Source organism: Lolium rigidum, chromosome 1 (genome assembly GCF_022539505.1).
Source record: "Lolium rigidum isolate FL_2022 chromosome 1, APGP_CSIRO_Lrig_0.1, whole genome shotgun sequence".
In the NCBI taxonomy this organism is placed as follows: Eukaryota; Viridiplantae; Streptophyta; class Magnoliopsida; order Poales; family Poaceae; genus Lolium; species Lolium rigidum.
In genome coordinates this window covers 21295313-21314816 of record NC_061508.1, presented here as the reverse complement: position 1 = coordinate 21314816, position 19504 = coordinate 21295313, and positions in this window count along the sequence as shown.

Here is a 19504-nt window from a genome sequence, read left to right as displayed (position 1 = left end):
ACTAGTTGAATGCCCGTGCGTTGCTACGGTCCATAAAATTTGTTTTTTTCAATAAAGTGCGCAACAAGTGATGCATCTAACCACATAAAAAAATAAATCTATTTTCAAATTAGAACGTAAGAGCATCTCCAGTCGCGTCCCCCAAACCGTCCCCCAAACCGCGCCGGATCGAGCGTTTGGGGGACGTGTTTTGTTCGTGCCGCGTTTGGGGAACGTCGCTCCCCAGCCGCGTCCCCCAAACGCCGCCCCCAAATGAATATTTGTGCACGAAAATAAAGGTTTCATTCAATTTTGATTATATATTACAAAGTTTGAATGAAAACGGCTAGATTTCATCTAAACCTAGGCTACTGACCGCCCGGCGGCGCGTTCGACGGCCCCGCCCCGTCGTCGCCTCCCCTACGCCGCAGCTCCTCCTGCGCGCGCCTCCTCTCCTTGCGTTCGGCGGTGGCCGGACGGTGCCGCTCCCGCCGATAGTCCTCCTCCGCCCTCCCCGCCGGGCCGCCCGGAGGGAGAGCTCGACGGCGCGACGAATCTGCGCCTCTTCGCGGGCACGGGCGTCGTCCTGGAGCTTCTTCTCCGACTCGAAGGACTCGACGAGGGCGCGTTGCTGATCGGCCGTCTCGTCCGGGTGCGGGGCGTCGTCGTCGGACCAGTCGAACTCGTCGTCGTCGTCCTCCACCTCGGTCTCCTCCGCCTCGGCCTCCTCCTCCATTGGCGCCTCCTCCTCCACATCTGTTGGCGCCTCCATCATCGCCGCCGCATACGCGTCGGCCGCCGCCAACTGCTCCGCCCGCCTCCCCCATAGCGCCGTAAGCGCCGACTCCCGCCGTCGACGCTCCTCCGCCGTCGCCCTGCTGCCGGAGCTCGATCGACTCACGCCGCCGGCGCTCGATCGAGTCACGCCGTTCACGGAACAGCGCCGCCGCTCATCGCGCCGGCGCCGGCGCTCGTCGGCCCATCGCTGCTCCATCTCCTCCCGGTACCGGCGCCGTCGCGCCTCTTGTCCCGTCGAGGCGTCGAACGCCGCAACGGTGTCGCACTGCTCGCTCTCGCCACGCTGCTGCCGCCGCGGCCTCCTCGGCGGCGGAGGCGGGGGCGGAGAACGCCGCAAGATCCGCCGCCTGCTGCGCCTCACGCCGCCGGCGGGCCTCCTCCTCGAGTGCCTCCTCGAGTGCCGCACGCCGCAGCCGGCTCGTCAATGGAGGAGACGGCGGTGGAGGGAAGTGGCCATCGCCGGGGCGGTTCGCCATTGCCACTGGTGATGGAGGAGACGGCTGTGGAGCGACGAGGGCTGTGTTTGTTGCCGGCGGGGTGTGGTGGCTACCATTGATGAGCCGGGAGACCTTTTATAGACGCCGGCGTCGGGAAGAAAGCGCGGGAACGGACGAGAAGAGGCGGGAAGATCGCGCGGGAACGGGCGGTGGCGTGCGAACGCCGGCGACGCGTGGAGGCCGCGCAGCGACCGACGAGACGTCTCGCCTGCCCTCCGTCGCCATTAAGGCAAAGATGCCGCCGTGTGTCACTGCGCGCGAATAACTTCCGTCGCGAGGTAGGCGACGGTTAGGTTAAAATTAACTGTGCCGCTGACGCGTCGGCCCCGCCACTCCCCGCCTCGCTTTTCGTTGTGTCCGGCGTCCCCGGAGCGTCCCCTGTGGGACGGGGACGGGCTCGGGCGCCGGACACCGTATCGGGCCGCGCCGGACAAAAAGGGCTTTGGGGGACGCGGCTGGAACGCTTTTTTTGTCCGGCGCGCCCCAAATCGCTTTGGGGGACGGTTTGGGGGACGCGACTGGAGATGCTCTAAGAGCATCTCTACAGTCGCGTCCTCCAAACGGCGTCCGGCAAAATACCGCCGGACGCTATTTGGAGGACACCGCCGCTGCATGCCGCGTTTGGGGGAGGCACTTTCCCAGCTGTTTTTCTAGCCACGTCCCCCAAACATACATTTGAAAATGGCAATTGAATATTTCATTCAAATTTAATTATATTTTACAAAGTTTGAATGAAATTTATGTAAACATAAATCTACTTGCGATTGCACCATCTGCCGTGGTAGTGGTATCCGAAGTACCGATACTCGTCGGCGGTGACCTGCGCTTCGAAGAAGTTGGACAACTATCATTGTTCATCGCTGCCCAAGATAGATCGGTGCGCTCCTCCGGCGACAAGCGGCGGCGGTGTTGGTCGCAGATCTCCTTGAACCGCCGCTAGTTGCCAACACGTGGCGCCGGTGGAACATCGACGCCATTGGGGGGCATTCTCCAGCTGCTGCTGCTGGACAGTCGCATGTCGAGCGGTACTGGGTACCGCACGTCATACAACGCCCACGCTTCGGCGCCGGTGAGGCTTCCTCCCCCCAGCCATTTGCGAGGGCGGCTGCTCGACATGGCGGTGCTGATCTTGTAGGTGGCTGGGTGCTAGGGTTTGCGTGGGAGAGAGCGGAGAGTGTGAAGGAGGACGATGCGGGGGGGGGGGGGGCTTTTATGCGCTGGAGCCAGTCAAGAGGCGGTAGCTCACATTAACTCGAGATGCATCCCTAAGCGACTGTGGAAACAACGCCGCAGCTGGGAAAGTTTCGCGTCCATTAACACCGCTTGACTAAAGATAGGAGATGGTTTAAACCAGCGTGCCCCACCACTCGCCACGAGCATTGCGCCCGGCGTCCCAACAACGACTCATGTGTAGCTGGTACAAGCCGAGAAGCGCCGGACAGCGTATTGAGCACCACCGACAAAAAGACCTTTAAAACACGCAGCTTAGCGTGCCTAATTATCCGGCGTGCCGTAAATTCCTTTAAGTGCCCAGTACCCTCCATCATTGATCTACCATATTCTTTTTCAATAAAGGGAATATATTAATATCAATAGGATACCAATTACACTCAGCCTCTGCAACAACGCACCACCCTAATGGCACTACGGATGCACACATCCAAAAAAAGGAAAAGAAAGCTAAGAAACAAAAGTCCCGCTACAGTATCTCAGGCCTAACAACAGCAATACATCCACCACCAAGACAACACCTGAATTACAGACTCTCCAAAAAACGATGCCTCCAAGAAGGGAACAGTGCTCAAACACCGTCGTCGCCCGATCAAAGATCTTAGGTTTTCACCCTAAAGATAGTCTCCGCTCTCAAAACAATGCCTCCACCAAAGCCATTGCCAGGCACAACCAGTTAAGACCAGACCTTAGGTTTTCTCCCTAAAAAATTAATCCGCCATATTTGGAACTACTACTTCTAAAGCCAGCCTGGGGCTGTAGTTCTTTGCGTTTTGTGAACATTTTCTTCCCGATGTCCTTGAAGATTGCTTTTGGCAATAAATACAAGAGCTTATACTGTTCTATCCAGGGGCAAATCCCTCGATACAAAATATTTCATTTTAAAGCTTGTCGTTTACAAGCACGTACATGCAGCATATTAGAATGCGCATAGAAGGGTTACTAAATCAAAATATATTCAACATGAGCATATTCAGTTCTTGTGTGATAAGCATTAGTAAGCGTACAAATAGGCTCTGATTACAAAACGCACTAAATAATGTATATGGTTCAAGTAAGAGTTTTCTTCCCTAGGAATTTTTTAAACTCTGTTAGCTAGAATAACCATGCAAAAAAGAGTACCCCCAATTCATTAGCTTCAGATTCTCCATTCCCAAAAAAAAGATATCAGCGTGAATAATTTCCAATATCACTTGGAGCAAGAAATATAGGGCAACTATAAATAAGAAGTACATTCTCCGTCTGGTCCCAAATCCTATTACAGTAAGCGCGCATTCATCTTAGAAAGATACAAATATGTATGAAAAGGCTTGTCCTGCTCTCGTCTGCTCGCCATGGCGGGTGTAGCCACGGGAGCGACCCCTCAAGCATGCCGGTCGACCGCCAGGCACGTATGCTTCCATGCATCGTCCCGTGGGGTGCTTCCCGGTCACCAAGAGGTGGGGCGCCTGAGATTCGTAGGCTCGGTCGACAGTGGGAAGGGCTGGCAGCAGGGGAGGTGGGTATCAGAGGCGGCAGCAGTGAAGGCGAGATTGGATCTAGAGGGAGAGAAAGTATGGGTGAAGGCTTACGTACGAGACATGGGTCTTGCATCTACAGGGTTTCCCTCGAGCGGGAGTACATATGCCATGCGAGGTGTGTGATGGGATGGGGGTGCTGCCATGGGAGGAGCAGATTTTGTGGGCGAGGACATCAGATCCCGCTGAAGAATTTGGGGAAAGAATTGATACCGTCATTAATTGGGTTTCTCGTGAGGCATGTACCATGAGTTTCTCGTGAGAATTAATTGGGTTGATTGATACCGTCATTAGCGCTAACAAAGGAAAGAGGCACGGATTGAATTGGACGATCAGATGTCTAGCGGAGAGGGGACATTAGATGAAGGGTCGGGATGCTCCAAATCTCCTTCACCAAACGCGTTGTATGACGTACGACCAACTGAAATATAATAGTAAAGATGAAAGAATGTCTCAACCAAATTACAACAATAGTTTCAAACAATAAAACAGATAAATAAATGGTTCAACAATGGTTCATCTCACACATACATGAATGAAATGATAGTATCATGTTTGCCGACGGCCATGGAGCCTCAAGTGGTGCATTTTAAGATCATAAACGAGCTGAGCATGAGTATTGGCATCCTCAATCTGTCCATGTGTTCCAAGAAAAGCTTCAATGCGATCGGGATTCCTTTGGGGTTGCACTCGGGTGGCTACGTTGTCATAGAAACATGACAAACTTAACCCCCTTTTATCGTCGATGATCATGTTGTAAAGAACCACACAACAAGTAATAATGTTGACAAGGGTTTTTTTGTGTCCCAAAACCGAGCAAGCCCTCGAACAATAGCAAACCTAGCTCGCAAAGCACCAAATTCCCTCTAAATGTCTTTGCGGGTTGCTTGTTGAGCTTTGGCAAAATGAGCTTCTATTTTATCTTGGGATCCTTCATGAACTTCATAAAAGTTTCCCTGTCCGGATAAATACTGATAGTATCCCATCGTATATTCATTATTCATAACTTTATAGTTTCATGTGGGTGAATCATTTGCAAACAAATGGGATCTATATAAAGCGTTGATGTCATTGAGTGTCCCGGCAAACCAAAAAACAATGCCAAATCCACAATATTTTTTGATTGGCGCTAAAACCCATATCGCCGATAGCATTTCTACGTTGCTTGAAGTAATTTGAATTTACTTCGCAAGCCTTGACGATTGTGATGAACAAACTACGATGCATGTGGTACCTCCTACGGAATAGATGTGGCGGATAGGTAGGTATCTCGGCGAAGTAGTCATCCCATAGTTGCGCGTTGCCAAGGAGGCGATTTCGTTGGATGTAGTAGCGTCCCATCACCGAGCCGCGTCGCTGATTTAGCAGATGCGCTTGGTCCTCCTTGACGGCGAGGAGGAGGATGGCGGTCTCGGTGTCATCGTCCCGGAGCAGGTCGCCGAGGTCTGAATCGTCCGAGGAGGACGAATCAGACATATCAGCGTCGGGAACTCGTCGGTGGAGCTCATCCTCAATTCGGCCGGCTCGGCGGCGGGCGAGCGGCGGAGGTGAAGGAGGAGACACGGGCGAGATGCGGGGTAACCAAGCAGAGCTCGACGTCGGCGGATTCGGAATCGGGAGGCGCGATGGCGACTGAATCTTGTGGCGGCTCGAAGAAGTGGGAAGAGAGGGAGCGGTTGGACGGGCTGAACCTTACACGCGCCCTAGATATGGATTCACGTTCCATTCGGCCTTTCGACCCCTACTAGTAAGGGTTGAGATGGGTCTATAAATTTTTTTCAGGCTGGCCTTGTGATAACCCACAAGTATAGGGGATCGCGGCAGTCTTCGAGGGTAGTAAAACCCAAATTTATTGATTCGACACAAGGGGAGGTAAAGAATACTTATAAGCCTTAACAACTGAGTTGTCAATTCAGCTGCACCTGGAAAAGCACTAGCAACAAGGATGATGTGAAAGTAGCAGTGATATGAGAGCAATAGTAACAGTAACACGACGCTGAGTAATAGCAATATGAGAGCAATGGCACCGGAAGATAGTTGATACTACTTCCAATGACATGTAGAACGAGTATATGATGATGAAAGATGGACCGGGGTTCCCAGCTATCTACACTAGTGGCAACTCTCCAATAACAAGTGTTGGGTGAACAAATTACGGTCGGGCAATTGATAGGATTGAAATAGCATTAAGACAGAATATCAAGATCATTAATCATGTAGGCATGTTTTCCAATTATAGTCGTACGTGCTCGCAATGAGAAACTTGCACAACATCTTTTGTCCTACCAGCCGGTGGCAGCCGAGCCTCAAGGGAATCTACTGGATATTAAGGTACTCCTTTTAATAAAGTACCGGAGCAAAGCATTAACACTTGGTGAAAACATGTGATCCTCACATCACCGCCATCCCCTCCGGTTGTCCCGATTTCTGTCACTTCGGGGCCTTTGGTTCCGGACAGTGACATGTGTATACAACTTGTAGATACAATCTAAGCAATAAGTATAGAGCTTAAATCTAAGATCATGCCACTCGGGCCCTAGTGACAAGCATTAAGCATGACAAGATTGCAGCAACAATAACTTCATAAACTTTGTAGATAGACAATCATAACGTAACAATCCATCGGATCCCGACAAACACAACACCGATTACATCAGATGAATCTCAATCATGTAAGGCAGCTCATGAGATCATTGTATTGAAGTACATGGGGGAGAGAATACCAACTAGCTACAGCTAGAACCCGTAGTCCATGGGGGAACTACTCACGGAGCATGATGGAGGCGATGGCGTTGATGGAGATGGCTTCCGGGGGCACTTCCCCGTCCCGGCAGGGTGCCGGGACAGAGACTTCTGTCCCCCGAATTGGAGTTTCGCGATGGTGGTGGCGCCCCTGGAGTTTCGTCAAGTCGTACGGTGTTTTTAGGTCGAAAGGGATTTTATAGGCGAAGAGGCGGCGCAGGGGGGCACCTGGGGGCTCCCCACCACAGGCCGGCGCGGGCCCAGCCAGGCCGCGCCGCCCTATGGTGTGGTGGCCCTCTGGCCCCTCTCCGACTCTTCTTCAGTGTTCTGGATGCTTCCGGGAAAAATAGGAGGTTTGGTCTTCGTTTCGTCGAATTCCGAGAATATTGCCCGAACAGCCTTTTCGGAACCAAAAATAGCGAGAAAACGAGAACCGGCACCTGTGGCATCTTGTTAATAGGTTAGTTCCGGAAAATGCATGAAATCATCATAAAGTGCAAGCAAAACATGTAAGTATTATCATAAAACAAGCATGGAACGACAGAAATTATGGATATATCGGTGACGAGGGAGCACCTCGGCAATGTCTACATATTGTAGACTAGGGTTTCGGGAGAGAGCGACGATGGAGATTCCGGGAACGAGATTAGGCACACGACATACCCAGCTTCGGGTCCCCTCGGTGGAGGATCCCTACGTGCTGCTAGCAATCTAATATATGATCATAAATATATTTACAGGGTGCCGCCGTAGACGAAGCTATGTGGTCTATATCCTGTCTATCTGTTGGCCTCTCTATTTCGGGTGCCCTGGCTAGCTTTATATATGCAACCAGCTTAGGGTTTTACAAGAGTCCTAGTCGACTACTTCTTCGGGTTGCCTTGTTGGGCCTTCTCCATATTTGGTCTTCTCCATATTGGGCCGAGCCAGGTATACTAATAATGGGTACCCGAAGGGTATGCCCATGTCAGTAGCCCCCGAGTTTATAGGGAAGTCGAAGACTTGCGTAGAAACTCCAAGCATAACCATCTCCAGAGTCGAAGAAAATACAAGGTGAGGTCCATGTCAAAGATCATGTGTAGCGTAGATGATGTCTCGAAATTATTTTCTATCGGGTGCGCGGCAGCGCTTCCGATGGGAGTAGCCCCCGAGTCTATGGGCAAGTGCTTGCACTTGGGCATAGACTCAAGTTGTACTACTCGATGAAGAACTTAACTATATTTCTGAAGGACTTGATGAAATCCATGTGCTCCCGATGGGAGTAGGCTCTACTCGAGTCGTAGAATCGAGTTGAGTCTACAAACCTATGCTGTCGAAGTTATTTTTCTATCGGGTGCGCGACCAGCGCTCCCGATGGGAGTAGCCCCGAGGCTACAGCCAAGTGTTTGCACTTGGGTGTAGGCTCAACTTGCTTTAATCGACACCACAATTTTTCCTCTTTCTTGTATCTTATCGGGAGGATGAACAATACTCTCGATAAGAGTAGCCCCGAGCCTATGAGCAGGTGCTTGCACCTAGGCATAGGCTCGAGTTGTACTACTCAATAAACAACTTGGCACAACCCCTCTTTTTTATCGACTCCGAGTCTTTGCTATTTTTATTTGACATCCATATCTATATTGTACGGGGATAATGGTAATTGGGGCTAGTTCATCCGACGGATCGGGTACTAGTTAACTGCTCTAGTGGCAATCCGCAAAAACCTATTTCAAGATCACGTCCCTGGACATGATCTCGGGATACTGGTGCAAACTTCGACGGGTGCCGCTTAAGGTCTTACCATTCGTCGAGTCCCGAGTCATATTTATCGGGTACCTAACGCGTCCGTTAGGATTTTTCTTCGTATCCGTTGATACGGAAAAAAGTAGCAGAGCGCGAGTCTTTGGCGATGCCACGCCACACGGAACGGATCTGGGTCTTACCTTCGCAAAGTTTTGCGGCATTCAGAAATTGTTCGCAACTTTGGCGTTCGAGAATATATTGTCGAATGCCTTGTTCGGCTGATGCAATGACCCATTTTGCGGGTTCTTCTATTTTTCTCTCGGGCTTGATGAGACAGCCGAATATATTGGTTCTTCTATATTGTCGGGTACATCACCGATGCTCTTGCTCTGAACAATATGACGAGTCAATGGACCCGAAGATTTGTCCACCTCCTCTTTTTTTTTTTTTTTTTTTTTTTTTTTTTTTTTTGGTTCCTCCTTGATGAAAATTTCGTCGAGTTCCTCCTTCAGGAAAATTTCTTCGGGTCCTCCTTAAGGACAATTCTTCGGGTCTTCTTTGAGGATAATTCTTCGGGACCTTCTTGAGGATAATTCTTCGGGACCTCCTTGAGGATATTTCTTCGGGTCCTGTTCTTTCTTGAAGACAATTCTTCGGATTCTCATTGAATAAAATTTCGTCGGGTTCTCTCAAGATTTCGTCGGGTTCCTCCCTGAAGAAGATTTCGTCGGATGCTCTTTTATATACTTTGAATTTTACTTTCTCCCTGCACAAATAAACAAACTTTTTCTATCTTTTCCTTGACTCTCTTTTTCGCATGCAGTGTTAGATGTTCGGATTCGATGATATGTAAAGTGAATATATGCCGCGCAGCCCCCGAGCATCGGGTGCAACGAAAGTAAACGATAATCAACTTTGTGCAAAATAAAAGAACACTTAGCTTTTTGGACACGACGAAGTCGATGCATGATGAAGTCTTTGAGTGTAGATAAGAAATTTAGCCAAAGTAGAAACCACCAAATAGCAAAATTGGATGCCGCGAAATTGTTGATGAAGAGATAGCCGAGCCCCCGGGCGTTGCTGAGGTGATGTCATGATTGTTGTGTCGCAGTCGTGACCCGAGGCGAAATCGTTGTCGAGCCCCCGAGCGTTAGGCATGATGTCGAAATAAGTTGATGGAGTCGCGGCGTCATATTTGGTGAAGCCATTTAAGATAAAGCCATAGACAATAATATACGAAGATGAATCCCATATGAAGTATTTTAGATGAATCCATATTGAAGATGCCATTAAATATAGAGCATATATTGAAGATAAATCCGTCGATATCATAGAGGATGAATCCATTGGCCCGAAGAATCCAGTAATAATTATAGAAGATGAATCCGCTGATATCATAGAAAATGAATCCATTGATCCGAAGAAAATAGTTCCAGTAATAACCATTAAAGATGAATCCATTGACCCGGAAACGCATCGGGTAATATTGTATAAGTGAACCAATAATAATCCAAGGAAAACCAATCCAGTAATCCGAAGAAAATAAATCCACTGAGCCGAAGAAGATAAAGCCACTAAATCGAAGAAAATAATTCCACCGAGCCGAAGAAAATAATTTCCCTGAGCCGGAGAAGATATATCCAGAGCCGAGGAAAAGAAATTCACCAAGTAACCGAGTATATTTGTTGTAACGAAGTAATGTCGCAGCCCCCAGTGTTTGGGTGAATTTGCTGTAATAATGTAATGGCGCAGCCCCCGGTATTCTTGTGTGGCGAAAAATACATAATAATTAACTCTCGGAAGAGGAACACTTAGCTTATTATCAGGTGCGGCGGAGTCGATGTGGAAGCATGTCATGCAGCGGACACAGTCGGTTGTAGTAGCGTGGTGTCTGGTCGGAAGTAGTCGATGAAGAAGACGCAATTGATATGACCGATCCGCGGCGGGTGAGCATCCGAATATAACGGGTCCGTAATTTCGGGTCTGTGACACGCAAGCCCCCGAGTATGGCAAGTGCGCGACAGCGGGCGCAGTCGACCGAACAGAGTAATCGAAATTTTGCTTCAATCTGCAATTATATTACGGCGCAAAAAACCTGCGCGCAAATAATAGTACGAGCCGAAAAATATTTGGCGAAATAAATTTTGCGAACAATAATTAATTGAAAGTATAACACCTGGTCTTTTTTGTGTCGAATGAAGATGGCATGTTGTCGCAGTCAAACGTCGTTAGGCCAAAAAGAGTCAAGACGAACGGACGCGCCGGACCGAGTCACACGGCGGTGTCGCATATTTTTGATGGAGACGAAAGTGAGCACGCAAGGATTGTTGACGTAAAGTCCTCGAGAGAAAATACATAGCTGCAATTATTGGCTCGGTTGGCTGTGCAAAAAATAGCAATCTGACAACTTGATAGCTTCTCCATGCATCTTTCTTCCACAATTATTTCTTCTGCGATCATTGGAACTTGATTCGTAAGTGTCACGTACGTATGGTTAGAAGAATAAATTCAATAGAGTAATCAATGAGAGAGAGATTAAGTGGCCAGCAGCACGGCTGCTGCTTTTGAATCCTGTAGTCGCCCCGTCTACTTGGTTAGCCTCCTTTTTCTTCTACGTGAAACGCAGCTGAGTCCTGTACAAACTCGGCTTGATCGATCTTGGATGGATTGGATCGGGAACCAGGCGTGACTGGAAATTTCCGTTCTTGCAGGTTGATCGTCGGCTTTGAACTCTGCGGCAGATGTAATTCCATTGCTGTCGATAAAGGATCCCGCCCGGATGACGAAATCCAGCGTCGCGATTCCCCACAGACGGCGCCAATTGACGAGGGAGCACCTCGGCAATGTCTACATATTGTAGACTAGGGTTTCGGGAGAGAGCGACGATGGAGATTCCGGGAACGAGATTAGGCACACGACATACCCAGCTTCGGGTCCCCTCGGTGGAGGATCCCTACGTGCTGCTAGCAATCTAATATATGATCATAAATATATTTACAGGGTGCCGCCGTAGACGAAGCTATGTGGTCTATATCCTGTCTATCTGTTGGCCTCTCTATTTCGGGTGCCCTGGCTAGCTTTATATATGCAACCAGCTTAGGGTTTTACAAGAGTCCTAGTCGACTACTTCTTCGGGTTGCCTTGTTGGGCCTTCTCCATATTTGGTCTTCTCCATATTGGGCCGAGCCAGGTATACTAATAATGGGTACCCGAAGGGTATGCCCATGTCAATCGGGGACGTATCACCTTGTTTACAGTTACTATGCGCCCTTTCACGAAATGAACCCGTATACTTGCGGTTATTTTACAGTTTTCGGCTTTTTACGGGCTCTGTTAGAGATGCTCTTAGCCCGTTTGGAACGAGCTTAGGGCTAATTTTGGCGATTTGTTTGTTAGTTTCGGTTGCATCACTAGGGCCAAATTCTGATGATTGGTTGCTTGCGGTTAGGGATTTTAACGGGATTGGATTTTTCTATTTCTATATCCTTTAATATATATTTTTATAGTACATTTGGATCAGAGCAGATAATGATCGGATGCGGATTTAAATATGAATTATATCGGATTGTGAATATGGAACGAACTCAGATCAAAAGGGGATGGTTGAGAAAATATATAAATAAAATAAGAATTACATTTATTTTATGCTTTAACATTAGAATATCCAAACCTCACACTTGTTCATATAATAAAGAAAGGTACGTGCAAGTAGCATAGATAGTTGGGTTAATAAACTAACTATGTTGTCTAGACATTTGGGGTTGGATTATTTTATCGAATTATCCTCTTTGAGAACCTCGGATAATACAAAAAAATATCAGATAATATCTATCGAACATTATCAATATCATATCCGCTACATATCCAATGGATATCCTCTTGACCAATATCCGCATCTGCATTCATATCCAGCAGATTTCTAAAAGTGAATACCATATCCTTAAAAAGGGATGCAGATCCAGAGCGAAGATTATCCGTACCATTTACACCTCTACTTGCAGTCTAGCCCAAATGGCATTGACGATGCAACATTGGATGTTTGGTACCATCCAAGCAATGGTTGTGGTCACGTCTCTCTACTGGTGATATTATCATATAGTTTATCAGTTCATAAGCAGATTCCCTAACTATTACGAATAACAGTTCATTAGCATAATCCCTAGCTACTAAGAATGGCAAAAAAAATGACAATTCAAAATCATGGTCCCTAGATACTACGAATGGTGTTTAACATTACAATACAACGGTAATCATAAAGGAGTTCAGCAAAGGAGGAATATAGGGGAGTTTGTTCTTCATCTCTTCTTCTTCGATTGTGGCATTACCTCTGTCCCGCTACATTGCATTTGCCCATAGTTACCTCTATCCCGACACTCCAACCTCTTTTTCTTTCATGCTTCGTTGTCACCTTGCTTCACGCTATGGCTGGTCTCAACTTCTCCAGACACAACAGTTTGTGGGAAGTAGTCATATTGGCCCCAAGCTAAGGTCCAGTTGTGAAGAATGCAACGAGTAAGTACTAGTTTGACTTGAGCCTCGTAAGTGTGGAAGGGTTTTTGGTCAAAGACCTTAAACCTATTCTTCAAAGCAGAAAAAGCCCTCTCAGTTGTGACTCTAAGGCTTGAGTGTCTCAAAGTGATCTACTCTTTAGCATTCTGGGGCATGTTCCTTGCACTGAACTCGTTGAGATGGTACCTTGTTTTTCTGAAGAGGGTAGAATCCATGTGAAAGGACACGGATGCCGCCTAGAGGAGGAAGGGGGTTGAATAGGCAGTTTAAAACTTTTACGATTAAAGCTTAAATAAATGCGAAATAAAACTCATGTTTAATTTGTCAAGCACAAAACCTATATATCTAGGGTTCATCTATGTGCACCAATAACTTTTGCTAAGAAAAGCAAGCAACTATATGATAGTAGATAAATAACTTGAAGCACAAAGGCTATCACAAAGTAATGTGCATAAGTAAAGAACTCGGGTGTAGAAATAACCAAGGTGATGCGGAGATGATGATGTATCCTGAAGTTTTCCCTCTTGCGAGTGCTACTTTCCGTTGAGCGGTGTGAAGGCACAATGCTCCCCAAACGCCACGAAGGTCTCACCGTATTTTCCTCGAACCTTCCCACCAAAAGGGAAGTCCTCGATCCACTGTGGAACCCTAAACCGAACCCGCACAAAGGTTGGGCAATCTCCACAATTTAATTTGAGAGACCAAGAACACCACAAAGACCACAAAGCTGTCTAGAATCCAAACACCCAAGAGGAACAAGCTTCTGAAGTGAATATCTCACGAACTTTCACCTCCACGTATCACGGCGGAGAACTCGAACCAATGCATCAAATGCAATGGCAAGGAACACCACTAAGATGCTCAAATCCTTCACTCTTATATTCCAACAAAACTACTAAAGCTATTGCGGAAATAAGAGAGGGAGAACAAAGAGAAGAACACCAAAATCTCCAAGATCTAGATCTTAAGAATTTACTCACAAAGAGATGATTTTGATTGGTCAAAGAGTGAATCTAGATCTCATCTATATTTCTCTCAAATAGATACACAAATCATTAAAGGGGGAGAGATATTGCAAGCTCACACAAAATATCAGCAATGGGGGAAAAGAGCTAGTGAAGAGAGAGAAGAAAGCTCACCTAAGAGCTCCATTTCATGCTCAACACGTTTTCCACCCGTTGGGCTAGTCCAGAAAAAGGACCGGTTGTACGGGCCAAGTGGGCGTGTGGTACTACTGCAACGCGCGAGGCAGCGCATGCGAGCGAGCAGCAGGCGCGCAGCGAAGCAAGCGAGGCAACAGGGCGGGCGAGCGGGCGGCTGAGCAAGTGGCGCGGAAGTAGGCAGCAAGCGAGCGAGGCCAGAGAAACGGGAGGAGCAACGGGGGCCGACGGACGCGCGAGTCAACGCGTGTGAGCGGCGCGAGAGCGGGTCGAGCGAGCGGGGGCGCGCCTATACATCGCCCACTAGCGTGTCTTTGTACGCATCGCCTGAAGAAAATCTCGCATGGGCCGGCCCATTAGGCAATTCGCTCACCGAAAGTAGTATTGTTTTTTCTTCAACGTGTACACGACACGATATGAGTCGTAGCCCAATGCCTATAACGTTTGATCTCTTCACAGCGAAGGCCGGTTTAAATCTTAACCTGGACACATTTTTTCCAAATTTCAAATCTAAGAAAAACTTTAAAATTCCAAATCTGAGTAAAAATTAATTTTGAACAAATATTGTTTGCTCAATTTTTTTTTGTTCAACTAAATTTTTGCTCAAAATATTTTTTGTTCAATAAAAATTTCGCTCAATTTTTTTGGTTCAAAATTATTTTTGCTCAATTTTTTTTGTTCAAATATGTATTCGCTCAAAGTATAAAAATGTTTATATTTCAAAAATATTTAAAAAAATTAAAATGTTTAAAAATCGAACGAGAAAACCGAAGAACCAGAAATTGAAAGAAATAAAAAACAAGCAAACAACCGAGAACCAGAAAACCAAACCAGATTTAACCACCGAAGAACCGGAAACATTGTAGCGCTCCGTTCGCCAATGGGCCGCTGCCCACCATGTTCTCAAACGTGCGATGGTTATTCGCCGTCGCTAATAAGCGATGAATAGGTTTTCCCAGCGAGCGGGGGAGGCGGCCTTGGCGCGCGTGGGTAGGAGGTGACCTGGAGCGGGGTGCAGGAGTGGGCCGGGCTGGTAGTACCGGTGCGCTATCGATGCATTGCCAGTGTTCAAACGAGTGGACACGGAAAGTTTCTAGGAAGGGGCGTGCCTTGCGCGGTAGCAGGCCGGTAGCTCTGCGGTACCACCGGCCAGGGAGAGGCGGTACTACAAGCCGGGAGCTCCTCGCCACCGACCTGGTCGGTGGGTGGAAGGCACCGCACACCCCCCACGATCCAGTAATTTAGTGGGCCGCGGCCCATTGCATCAGGTGAGTTTTTTTTTCCCTTTTTCTTCCTTCTTTTCTGTTTTTTTCTTTTCTGTTTATATTTTCGTTTTTTAAAATCTAACACTTTTTAAAACTTTTTTCGAGAATTTTTTTTCATAAAATTTGAACAGTTTTCTGAAATTAAAACAGTTTTTAAATTTGAACATTTTTTGGATTTGAATATTTTTCAAATTCGAAAATTGAACAATTTTTTAACTCGAATAATTTTCAAAATTGAACGTTTTTTGAATATGAACAAATTTCGAATTTGAACGATTTTTCGATTTGAACGATTTTCATATTTCAACAATTTTCAAATTTTCAAATTTGAACGGTTTTCGAATTTGAACGGTTTCAAATTTAAACAGTTTTCAAATTTAAACATTTTTTAATTTAAACATTTTCTCAATTTGAACAGTTTTTAAAAATCAAAATTTTCGAATCTGAAAAAAATATAAACAAAACAGAAAACAGAAAAAAAAGAAAACAGAAAAAAAAACCAGAAAAGATAAAAAAGAAAAAAGAAAAAACGAGGCTAAACAGCCACAAATGGGCCTGGCCCATACCCGACCAGGGGGTGTGCGGTGGCCGGTAGCCACCGACCTGGTCGGTGTATAGGTTTTTCCCTACAAGCCTGGGTGTGGCGGTACCACCAGCCAGCCACGGCGTCGGCCAACCCAACTAGCAGTAGCTGGCTGGCTCCACCTTCTGGCTTCTACAAGATCGTCTTCGATGGAGAAGGCATATTCATGGGCAGAGACGGAGCTGCCTTATTAGTATTGGGGTCAGCTACCCCAATGGATGTAGGAAAATTCTTCACTAATTACTACTATTTTACATAAGATGACACCAGTGAGTTGAAAATAATATAGAGCTGACTCCAATGAATTTTTTTCCTAGCTTCATGGGTGCAGCAGCGGACAGTTTTTCTGGCATTTGAGACCCAAATGACGTTCTTGAAACTTTAGCTTGTAGGGAGGGTCTAGCTCTAGCCGAGGACTTGGACGTGCGGCAGGTCAATATTACATCGGACTGTCGAGGAGTTATTAGAGATCTAGCAAATACTTCTCGAGGTTCTAACACATCTGTTATTCGAGAGCTCAATGAGCATTCACTCAGTTTTACTGTTGTTTGTTTCATGCATGAACGAAAGCAATAGTAGAAGCTCACAATCTAGCCCGTGTAGCTAGATCTCTCTATCCAGGGCGCCACCTGTGGCTGTTAAATCCCCCATAAATTGTACCGCCTCTGTCAGGTTCGAACATTATTGCTTAATAACTAACTGCCCATCTTCGTTCAACGAGAATCAAGTACGGCCAGTGCCATAACCAGCTAGCTAGCTCATTTTGCAAACCTGCACAGCACGACCAATCCAAAGCTAGCTAGCTGCCTTGCACTTCTTATTTTCCTTTGCTCTCTTGCACAACACGGCCAGCGCAGGCTAGCTCCCATTTTATTTTATTTTTAAATAAAAATCAAATAGAAGACAAACTTAAAATTGCAATATCAAGAGTTTGGAATTTTTGAATGGGATAAAACTAATTTTGTTGGAAAGCGGACGACAAGAGCTATCGATATAAAGACAAAATATGGAAACAAGTAGGGGATATTTTTCTATGATTTTTTGAGTAAAACCTCTTAACACGGAGAACCGGGAAAAACTCCAATATCGAAAACGCAATAGGTAAAATCCATTTTCGATTAACTCTTGTTATGAAAATAACCACAAGCTCTAAATCACTACATGAATAAGATCCAAATAACAACCAAGAAAGATGATGAAAAGATGCAACGATTTGATTGCACTCCAAACGATACGACCGAGTTACTCACTCGAGATCCTCTTGATAGTATGACGCCTAGCCTATAAAGCGGCCTCCCAACTAAACCACGAGACCGATAAGAAAGAAACCCGATCAAGAGCAAATCTTAACCTTGAACATTTACTTGAGCTAGATGATGACGATCTTGACCGCGACAAGATGGAACACCGTTCTTAATTGTGCTTACAATATGACGTCTTGCGGATTGCTCCCCATACTCCAATATGGAGAGCCTTTTCTTCGGCGCATCTTCAGATATCCATGAACACCACATGGATGGCAAGCTCCAAGCTCAATATCTCCTTGGGATAACTCATCATAAACTTGCACACCATTTCATCTTATTGCAACCTTAAAGCTAACATATGGTTCAAGCATTGCCTATTGATAAATCCTATAGTTAGAACTCAATACAAACATTAGTCCATAGAAATTGTTATTAATTACCAAAATCACACATGGGTGCTCCTGCACTTTCACCCTGCTCAGCAAGCATATCCAGCACCCCCTAGGTAGAACTTACCTACAACCCATGAGGCCTAGACAAGTTATAAGCTACGATGCTTGCGTCATGAATAAAACCTTCCCAGCCAACTTGCACATAGGTGAACTTCAGATCAAAATCCACAACTGCTAGCACATTTTAGCTGGTGTAGTGCTTCTTCCCCCAGAACACTGAAGAATGTTCTTTGGGCACCCTTGTCGTCACATGAGTACCATCGATAGTCCGAATACAACCCTCTGAAGCAACAAAGAGATAGTCATGTTTTTTTACCATAGCACTTGTATAATGAAATGAAAGAACATAATTGGTACTGACCCTGAAATATGGTTACCATATGTAGTTTTTCTTAATCTTGAGAGGTGTGTTCTTGGATGGTGAGTTCATGGCTTGATCATTTCGCCTCTTAATTAGCTCTCCAACTGCAAACAACACCTACTGGAAGTAGCAAAAAATGGTCTCCATTGATCATTAGAATGTGCTATGGATCACTCTAAACCTCTGGTTGTGACCCACAACATGTAGAAACATGGCTACTTACTCTTCGACTGGGGTGATGCTATCTTGAAGCAATCCTCTCTCTTTGAACGTTTTCACAAGTGCATAGAAAGGGCTCGTCTCATCCGAAGCATTTGGCTGGACTCGATATCGTTGTAGTTGTAGATGTAGTTCTGGTTTGCCATCCTCCTATTGGTAACACTGGACTGTACGAGAGATGAGGAAAGGCAGCACGCCTAATTGTTCTCTTGTGCAGCAGAAGGATCTAGGCCTGAATGACAACGATTAGTGTTGCGGCATGATGTAGAAGCTGGATGTGGTCGTCCTAATCAAATCGATCTACGATTAGGAACAACCAAATCGGCTCTAGGGAGTTCTAGGTGAATGGATGTACTGGTAGGCCAGACAGACACTAGAGTAGAACAATGTTGTTTACCTAAGCCATGGGAGATGATGAAGTGGAGTCGGAGAAGGAGATTAGCCCATGTCTTAGTTGCAGATGACGGTGCGAGCCTGGTGCCGGAGACCAAGAAGGCGAGCTCCTCCTCTAGAGGATGGCGAGGGCGTGGGAGTACAAGGAATCAACCAGAGTGGTAGATCTACGTCTCCTCCGCCTCCGTTGTCGGAAGGGAGGAATGGGTGTTGGAGATATGCCCAAGAGGCAATAATAAAAGTGGTTATTATATATCTTTATGTTTATGATAAATGTTTATATACCATGCTATAATTGTATTAACCGAAACATTGATACATGTGTGATATGTAAACAACAAAGAGTCCCTAGTATGCCTCTTAACTAGCTTGTTGATTAATGGATGATTAGTTTCATAATCATGAACATTGGATGTTATTAATAACAAGGTTATATCATTTTATGAATGATGTAATGGATACACCCAAATTAAGCGTAGCATAAGATCTCGTCATTAAGTTATTTGCTATAAGCTTTCGATACATAGTTACCTAGTCCTTATGACCATGAGATCATATAAATCACTTATACTTAGGAAAGGTACTTTGATTACATCAAACACCACCTGCGTAAATGGGTGGCTATAAAGGTGGGATTAAGTATCCGGAAAGTATGAGTTGAGGCATATGGATCAACAGATGGGATTTGTCCATCCCGATGACGGATAGATATACTCCGGGCCCTCTCGGTGGAATGTCGTCTAATGTCTTGCAAGCATATGAATAAGTTCATAAGAGACCACATACCACGGTACGAGTAAAGAGTACTTGTCGGGAGACGAGGTTGAACA